Genomic DNA, 9425 nt, shown 5'->3' on the forward strand with positions numbered 1-9425 from the left:
ATGGCCGCCCGGAAGCTCAGTGCCGGAAGTTTACTATTCCCAGCATGCAGAGTGAAACAACATGGCCGCCCGGAAGCCCCTTGCCGGAAGACGACTGCTCCCGGCAGGCAGAGCGAAACAAAATGGCCGCCCGGAAGCCCCGTGCCGGAAGTTTACTACTCCCGGCAGGCAGAGCGAAACAACATGGCCTCCCGGAAGTCCCGTGCCGGAAGACTACTGCTCCCGGCACACCGCGCAAAGCAACATGGCCTCCCGGAAGCCCCGTACCGGAAGACTACTCCTCCCAGTATGCAGAGCGAAATAACATGGCCGCCCGGAAGCCCCGTGCCGGAAGACTACTCCTCCCGGCATGCACGGCGAACCAACATGGCCGCCCGGAAGCCCCGTGCCGGAAGACTACTCCTCCCGGCATGGCCCGCAAAACAACATGGCCGCCCGGAAGCCCCATGCCGGAAGACTACTGCTCCCGGCATGGCCCGCGAAACAACATGGCCGCCCGGAAGCCCCATGCCGGAAGACTACTGCTCCCGGCATGCCGCGGTCCTCAGCGCTCTGTGAAGCTTGACCCTCGGTTCCTTCACTTCCTTCCCGTCCCAACCACCCTCCCGCCCCCTGACACCCGGACGCCGCCGAGCCCGGAGCGCGGCCCCGCGATCCCCAACCCCGGCCCGAGATTCCCCCGACGCCGCCGGACCGGCCCCGGGTCAGCTCCGACACTGCCCCTGCCCCCACTGCGACTCTCCCAGGCCTTCCTCTGGGATCTCTCCTTCCCCCGCCCCCCCCGACACGGTCCCGGTCTGACCCAGGACCCCTCGGGCCACTCCGACCGCGCAATAAACCAACCCCGCCAGCCCCGACGCCCCCCCGTCCTCCCTCCCCCCACACCACTGCAGCCCCGACGCCCCTTTTCTTTCCTCCTCCAGCCCCGGCGCAACCCCTTCCTCGTTCCACCCTCGCCCTGGCGCCCCCCTTTTCTCTCCGCTCCTCGCCCCATCACAGCCCTGGCCCCCCTCCTACCTCCCCCCCAGCCCCAGCGCACCCCCTTCCTGACCACTCCCCGTGGCCCCGGTGCTCTGCTCTTCCCCACCGCCCCGGTGCACCGCCATCCCCGGCGCAGTTTCCGCTGGCCCGAGATGCTCCCGTCTGCCGGGACGCGCGCACCCCCCGGCCCCGCTCACCTCCTCCGCGGTGCGGCCGCAGCGCCGGTCCCGGCGGGCGGTGCTCAGAGGCAGCTCCGTTGTCCCAGACCGGCCCCTGCACGAGCTTCCTCCCGACTGCGGCCCCAGCCCCGGCGCATGCCTGCCGTGGCCATCAGCCCCACCTGGGGCTTGTTCCAGCCCCAGGGCCCACAGCTGCAGCCCTCAGGAACCAGGGGAAGGGAATTACCCTCAGCCCCATCAGGGACAGCTGGGGCTGCCAGGGCAGCAGAGGCACCCCAGCGCCTGAGAGGTGCTCGCTAAAAGCTGAAGGGAGAGCCCTGGGCTGTACAGAGAGGAAAAGGGAGTATTCAGGGGACAAGAGAACAAATCGAGACCTCTGGGTGCAATAGAAGTTAAAAAAAAAAAATTACCAGGTGATGATAGAGCAAACAGAGTGACTCTGGGGGCACCAAAAGGCAAAGGCAGGACCCTGGGGCACACCAAAAATCACCCAGAAAACTCGGGGACAGGGGAGAAAGATAAACAGAGAACTTTGTGGTGTGCTGCAAAACAAACATCGGGCCCCAGGGCACGCGGAAAAGCACACAGAGGGCTTGGCAGCAACCCAAAACGTGAATTGAGCTGTCCTGAGGACCACCAAAGGGCAAATGCAGGGCTCTTGGGCAAACTAAAATTCAAGTGAAGGGCCTTTGTGCACACTAAAGGGGCCACAAGGCATGTCACAGGGCTCAATGCAGCTGACGGCAAGGTGCCTGCAGGCTCCCCCTTTCCCCAGGAAAACTGTCTCCCAGCACCAGGCACACAGGCCCCCGCCACCGACACATGAGGGACATTGCGGAGTGCTGAAAGCAAATCTGAGGGCAGTCTGGGGACTTCACATGGCCCTGGGGGGGGCCCTGGCTGCCCCCAGGATAATGGGAAACTCCACCAAGAGCCCCAAGGGTCGAGGCAATGCAAGGGAAGTTACCCCGAGCCCTGTGAACAGCACTGGGGTCCCTGGGAACCACAGGGACCCCCAAGAACAAAGGATGTGGGGACCAGCTCCCAATCCCAGACACAATGTGTAACCTCCTCCCCTGGGCATCATCTTCAGGCAAAGCGACAGCAGAAACCACAGACACGAGCGCAAAGAGTAAAGCAACTGTTTATTGTTTTACTGCACAGAAGCAACACCTGAGAGAGAGTGCCATGGAGCTCAGTGCCAGCATGCTTCTCCTTACCCTGTGACACCTGAAGAGTCATCTCTGCACCAGCGTTCGTCGGTCCTTTGGGGAAGGGTCAGCTCCTGCTGCTGCCCTTGAGGTGGCAGGCGTCTGAGTAGCTGACAGCCTATCCCCTCTACTTTTTCCTTCAGGGATAGGATTCAGCTCTGACAGGTGAGAGGATCTTTGATCTCTGATCCTGCCTGTCTGCACTACTGCCCTACCCCAGACTAGAGCCCTGCAAGACACTTTCACAGCTCTCACCTCACCTGTCACATCACCACTCTCAGTGCGATGGGCCTGCGCCTTATCAAATCCAGACCTCAGGTCAGTGCGCAAAGCTGAACACTGGGAACAGGGGAAGGTTAGGAACCCCAAAGGAGAGTTTGCAGCCTGCTGCTTAGGCTTCGGGGCTTACAGTTTATTATCTAAGGATTCAGCCCTTGTCATTTATCAGTAAGGCGTAAGCCCTGAACCCTAAGTGACAAACTGCAAATCTTGGAACCCAAGTGGTTGCTTTAAAATTTACGGATGAGGTTGGATTTTAAATCCTGCGCCCTGATCGCTAAGTCAGCAAACTGTAAACCCTGACTGATAAAGACAACCCCACAAAATAAAGTAATAAACCATAGCCCCTGAGTGACAGACCCTCAACAACAAACTAAACAATAAACCTCAAGTGAAAAACTCCAAACCCTCAGCTTTAAGCAAGAAACACCAAAGTACACATGAGCTTGCAAGTTTTGCCCACAGCTTAAGAAGTTTCCCCTTCATTTAGAAGTACAGCAGAACAGGAAGATATGCATCAGAATCATGTTACAGTTGCTGTTTATAAGCTTGGTCTTAGCCACCATTCAAATGTGAGCACATGCAAGAATCGCTCCACAGGACTGCAGTAAGCTGCACTTCCACTGAACCTACCTGAAACATTGCAAGCGCTTATTCTAACTCCATTACAGACAATTAATATTTTTGGTCCCCTCAGCTCCATGGGCAAACATCCACAGCCAGTGACACCAGCAACCACCTAGGGGACAACCACCTTCCACCTCCCAGCCCTGCACACACACAGTGCAGCCCCAAGACTTAGCTGTGTCCACGCTGCAAGTCAGAGCGCAACCTTCATGGCCAGCCACAGATCTCCGCAGAGCTCCCAGCTGTGACACCGCTCCTTCGACTGCCAGACTATGCTTCAGCACCTGCAAAGAAGCCAGAACAGTTACTGAGAGGCCAGGCAACTGCACAGCCCTCCTAGAACTACTCCCTAGTCCAAGGCCCGTAACTGTTCCCACAATTATGACTGACCCTCTACACTGCTCCAGTCACTCTCTCAGGCTCCGTTTTATCGCAAGGATGTCACAGCAGCCCTCACATACAGTCAGGCTCGCTCAGGCACTCGGCCACCTCCAGCCTTCGGTAGATGGTCCTCCTCAGGGAAACTGTGCCGCTGACGGACACTCTCAGAAAGCACTGTCCAGCCAAGGCAGGATAAAAACTAAGGCCTCCAAAAACTCCAAACTCTGGAGACTGAGCTGATGGGAAACTGACTCTGGCCTGGACAATGACAGAAGAAGGATTTTGCTTCACTCGTTCAGGCTGCCTAGCATGTGGCCCAAGTTAGACAGACCGTGCTGGAAATCCCTGTGACGTGACAGCGTGTTGGAAAGCAGAGCTGAGCACAGGCTCCTGGAAGAGGAGCAGAGTAAGGCTGATGTAGGGAAGACAACAGTTTGCATAAAGTCAGAAAACAGGGCTCAATGCCAGCGACACAATCACGACTCCAACTGCACCGCGCAGCAGCCCTGTCTGCGCACAGGCAGACAAGACACAGTAACTGCAGACTGCGCTGACGTGTAAGACGGACAACAGCAGCTCCAGACTGCCCTAGCACACCCTGCCCTACCTGCACCTGTCCTAACACCCGAATACTCGGAGCCTCTGCTAATCTCTACCACATGCTAATGTCTACCACATCCCCCCACAGCATCTTTGGCCCATTAGTGCTCCCCCACTGCACATCCGCAGCCCCATGCCTCTGCACAGAGTCACTGCAGGGGTATCTGACATGACCTGAACCAGGCAGATTGATGGGACCCTCTGGTTGCTACTGATCGTCTCTGCTGAGCACCAATTGCCTCTTGACACCTTCCACACCAGACAAAACACAAAGGAATGATGAACCTTCAGCTGGACAGAGGGACAGGGAGCAGAACAGAAGAAAAGAGGGATAGAGAGCTTGGCTGACAGATGGAAAAAGAAAGAGAAGGATAGAGACCTAGCCCCAGGGTCAGGGCCCTGGACAAAGGAAGAGAAAGAGAGGACAGAGGGCCAGACAGGTGGAGGGCTGGACAGAGGACCAGGGAGCAGAAGAGAGAAAAAGAGGGATGTAGAAGTGGACAGAAGAATAAAGAGAGGAAAGGAGGGAAGGGGAAGCAGACAGAGGGACGGGAAGCAAAAGAGAAGGGTGGAGAACCAGACAGAGGAACGGGGACTGGAAGAGAGGGAAAGGGAGCCAGTCAGACCAATGGGAAGAGAGTGAGAAGGATGAAGAGCCAACCAGAAAGGTGGAGAGAAAAAAAAGAGAGAGGGGAAGTCAGACAGAGAGATGAGATAGAAGAGGGGAAAAGAGGGATAGGGAGACAAATAGATGGATGGGGAGCTGAACAGAGGGACAGAAATAGAAAGAGAAGGCTGGAGAGGGGGACAGAGGCTGGAAAGGTACAAAGAGACAGACAAGAGCAGCAGAGGGATGGGGAGCTGGACAGAGGAACAGCGGGCGGGTAGTGGGACAGAGAGGGGAAAAGGATGATGGAGAGCTGGATAGAGCGATAGGGAGCCAGTCGGAGGGAGGAAGATATTGACAGAGGGATGCAAAGAGTACCAGAGGGATGGGGAACTGGGCAGGGCAATGAGTAGCTAAACAAAGGGACGGGGTATCGGACAGAGCTACGGGGAAAGAAAGAAAAAGATGGAGCGCTGGACAGAGGGACAGCGAGTGGAACCAGATGGATCCAGACAGCCCGGAACAGCCCTCAACACGCTCCAGTTCCACTCACCTGCTGAGCTGCAGAGCTCTCTGTGTACCGCTGGGCCCAAAGTCCACTTGGGCACTGCTGTGTGGAGGACCTGCAGCCACACCGAAAGGCACGTGGAGGCCACTTGTGGGCCTGCTTGCCTGTATCCCTATACCTCCAGAGTGTCTGTGTCTGCAAGAGCGAGGGTGCACCCACGGGCCCACTATTCCCCTCTCTCCTTGGCTGGTCCATGAATTGTGGCTTATTACTCACAAGTCCAGTGAGGATGCAGCCAACCTTCCTACAGCCGAAGTTCTTCAGCAGGACCACGCAGAGAATCTTTCCACTGGCATTTGGATTCTCCTGGCCGCTCTTGACACGCTGTAACTTACAAAGGTCTGAGAGCCGTAGCCTGTAGTTCTTCATGGCAGCATGTAGTCGATCCCCGATGTTCTGAATACCTAAGATTAACACAATTTATAAACACAAAAATACTGCCGCTATAGGGTGTACAGTCAAGCTAAAATTTCTGCAACCAAAGAAAAACCCTCCGTGTCTGCCAGAATGAGCCATATGCATCAGCGCCTATAGCTCAAGGCTAGCAACCCCTCCCAGGTGACGTTCTTCTGGCAGGCTGCGTGTCTGAACTCCTCCGTCTTGCCTAAGAGTCTCCGCTGGGACATTATAACTTTGTCAGCCAGCGCTTGTTGATGGAGGCACGGTAAAATCCATCATCCTCTGAAAGTATAAAGCAAAGCAAAAAAAAAAAAAAAAATCAGAGCTCTGCAGAAAATCATAAGACAAACCCGTTTATATGCACAAAAGCAGATCTAATATACACACAAGCAAAGCAAACGAGCACAGGCAAGCCACAAATACCGCTTCCCCCAACTCCCCTTTTGGAAGCCATGAGGACACTTGGGTTGCTGTGAAAGGGAAGTTAGACTAAGTAGCTCCTAGAGCTTAATCTTTCAGAAGCCTTCTGTGTCCACATTTTTGGCACAACCGCGCTCTACCCCTCATTCAATTCAGATGCACAGAAGATGATCCGCTTCTTGGTACACTTGCACTGTAACTCCCCCCTTGTTAAGATCAGTGCCCACTGTGCCACCTGGACAGAGGATACTCTGCTGCCTATTCATTTCCCTGACGTTAGCTAGTTTAGAGGGAATTGAGCAGACTGGACTGTATCTACGCCATCAAAGGTAAAAGTCTCAAAGATAGTTACAGCCCGGATTGCTGCTAAACAGTCTTTCTCACAGCCAGAGAATTTTTGCTCTGGCCCCAGAGGGGATGTAGGGATGCTGCTACTGGCACCCACTTTCCCTTACCACTGTTTTCTAATGGTGCTCCTCCCACGGAATCAGTAGATGTGGGAATCCTTACTGAAAAAGGCTTGCCTTGTCCTGGGAATTTGAGGACATGGAGATTTCACAGCTGCTTCTTTCAGTTTAGTGAAAGCAGCATCCCGTTCCTTGTTCCAGCTCCATTCCTGACTCCTTTCCTGTAATTCCCACCATGGTCTGCTGATACCGGTAAAGCTACATTAACACTGCTACAAGAATTTAAATCCTGCAATTGCCCTAAGTTGGAACTGATGAGAAGGAAACTTAATTCCACAAAGCTTTAACATTTCCTCTACCTACCTGTCTTCCTGTTTTCCCAAACACAATTCCCATGTCATTAACCTGGGGTTGCACCAATTGAGCCTTCCTGAAATTCACCTCTTAATTTTATAATTCAGACACTGCTGTTTCTCACTTCCTCTTCGGGAACTTTGGTCACTTGACTATCATTCCCCTAAGATAATAAGTTGCTGTCTTGTAGCTCATAAAATATGAGCTTTCAGAGATACATAAAGTCACACACAGAAAAATATATGTATGCAGCATACTTTTCGTAACACATACAGATGCATACATATAATCTTCTGTTACACGTTGGTGATCTGATATCCTGATGACTATTCCTAGGAATCTTTCCTCAACAGGAGGAATGGGATTTCTCTTCTTGGGAGATGGAGACAGCTTTCAGTTGGTTCCATTTGATTTTATTACTTCAGCTTGCTTACGTTTTCCTGGTCTGTTCAATTTCAGCCATAGCAATTAATCTAACAAGTATTATATCTTTTCCTTTTTGTATACGGATATAAGATAACAACACCAAACAGAAACAACCAAAGCAAAACTGAGGCAGATACAGTTAACAATATCCAAAGGGTAAGAATGGGTTACTTGGTCCCCAGTGCTGCCCCCGGAAGACAGAAATAACAGGGATTTGTTATTTGTTATAATAGTTACCTTAGTTACCCATGGTGGAACGCCTCCTTCTGTAGCAGTTTCTGGTGATATTAAGGGTCCATTTTTGCTTCCTTGTTTCATCCAGTCCATTAGGTATTAATCACAAAAAACTGCTTGTCCATCTTTTCTCTTTGTCAGCATTTGCTATCGTTGCTTCCATCTCTGTAACAAACAGATAAACTTGCATTTTACCTTCAATGAAACGCTTACATTTGTGCATGTTCTTTTTCTCTTTACCATGTTCTTTTTCTCTTTTTTCTTTTCCTTAAAGGAAAGGTGCTATAACAGCACTTGGCATCATACGTTACAGGGTAAACAGTTTGGTAACAAAACATACAGCAACTAGGGCTAGGTTATTAGACAGGCAGGCACATCACCTAGTACACACCTATGCCATCTTCCATGAAACCTTAGTCTGGTTCAGTATTATTGTACCGTTCAATATCCTTTCTCAAACCCTTGTATACACGTGCTTAACCAACAATTCTCTCAGTCTTTAACTACATGGAAGAATGACAGCACTTAATTTGCCTGCCTCTGTTTCAAACCTGTTACCTTTTTGATACATCTCCTAGATTATTCCTCCTGTACTTGGATGCTTACCTCAGAGGCGATGACCAAAATGAACAACTGCATCATGACGTCTAGCTGCTTCTCTTCAAGGTGTCCCCCTTCAGTGGGCCACCCTGCCAAACAAACCCAAAAGACTGATGAGGCCATGAGGGTACCAGATTTTTGACCACTTCTCCAAGGTTTTCAGGGTGACTGACTTAACCACTTCTCTTCACGTTACCCAAAGCTACATTCATCTATTACTTAGGACTAACGTTTTTCTATTTTAAGAGAAGATTGTTGTTTCAACTTTACATATAGTCCATAATCTGCTATGCATCATCTCTAGCCCTTTCTGCTTTCACAACGCTTTTGGTAATTAAAGGTGGTAATTAATAGCACCCCTTATTCTCCCATGGATTGGAGTAACACATCTCTCCTTCTCTGAGGACGTGCCTAAGACCCACACTTTTTTCTACAGTATGGTTGGGGGCTTCCCATAGCCCTTCAGCGTTCTCTTAGGCTTTTCCTGAGCCTTTTATTTTTTTTAGGTTATTCCTTAGCCTGCAATTGTATGTTAATGTTCTCCTTAAGCATTGCACAGAGCACAATTATCCTAGACCAGCCGCATTTAGAAAGTCCTCTTGCAGGCACAGAGGGTTCTGAGAGGTGGCTCAGAAAAAGAGAGAGAAAAATCGGTTTGTCATCTGTGCACCCACCTGCCAACATTCTTCACCAAGAAGTGCTGCAAATTCTCTTTTCTCCAAAGCAGGACTGAGTCAAGGGGGACACAGATCACACCCTCTAATTAGGACACCTCGCTGCTGTGGGGACAGGGTCTAGGAGTGGTTTTAGGACTGTATGGGGCTTGGAGGGGGAAAGTCTGGAGTCAGTGACAATGTTGTGGCAGGGTTTGGAGGCATTTTGGGGTCTGTAGGGGTGTTAGGACAGGATCTGTGGGTGGTTTCTTGGCTTTTGGGGGAGCTGGATGCAGGAAGGGTGGGAATCTGCAGGGCCCTCAGGGCAGGGGTGCCACCCCAGATGCATACTGAGTGCACAGCAGTGCTGCATGTGGCTGTCAGCTTTGCAGAAGCCACTGGAGGAGGAGGAAGGATCTACGAGCTTGTACAGAATGCCAGAAGAGGCAGCAGGGAACTCACCAAGAGTCCAGAAGAGCTGTGAAGGACCCCACCTTCC

General features: G+C 52.0%; 1 long non-coding RNA gene across 1 annotated transcript; it reads left to right on the plus strand.

Moving 5' to 3' along the window:
• Window positions 1–590: 590 nt before the first annotated feature.
• LOC138068937 (uncharacterized) lies at window positions 591–4873 on the plus strand. The gene is made up of 2 exons (XR_011143805.1): window positions 591–703; window positions 2325–4873. It is a non-coding gene; the product is annotated as an uncharacterized lncRNA (long non-coding RNA).
• The last annotated feature ends 4552 nt before the right edge of the window (window positions 4874–9425 follow it).

The sequence above is a fragment of the Struthio camelus genome, chromosome 12, assembly GCF_040807025.1.
Source record: "Struthio camelus isolate bStrCam1 chromosome 12, bStrCam1.hap1, whole genome shotgun sequence".
NCBI lineage: Eukaryota > Metazoa > Chordata > Aves > Struthioniformes > Struthionidae > Struthio > Struthio camelus.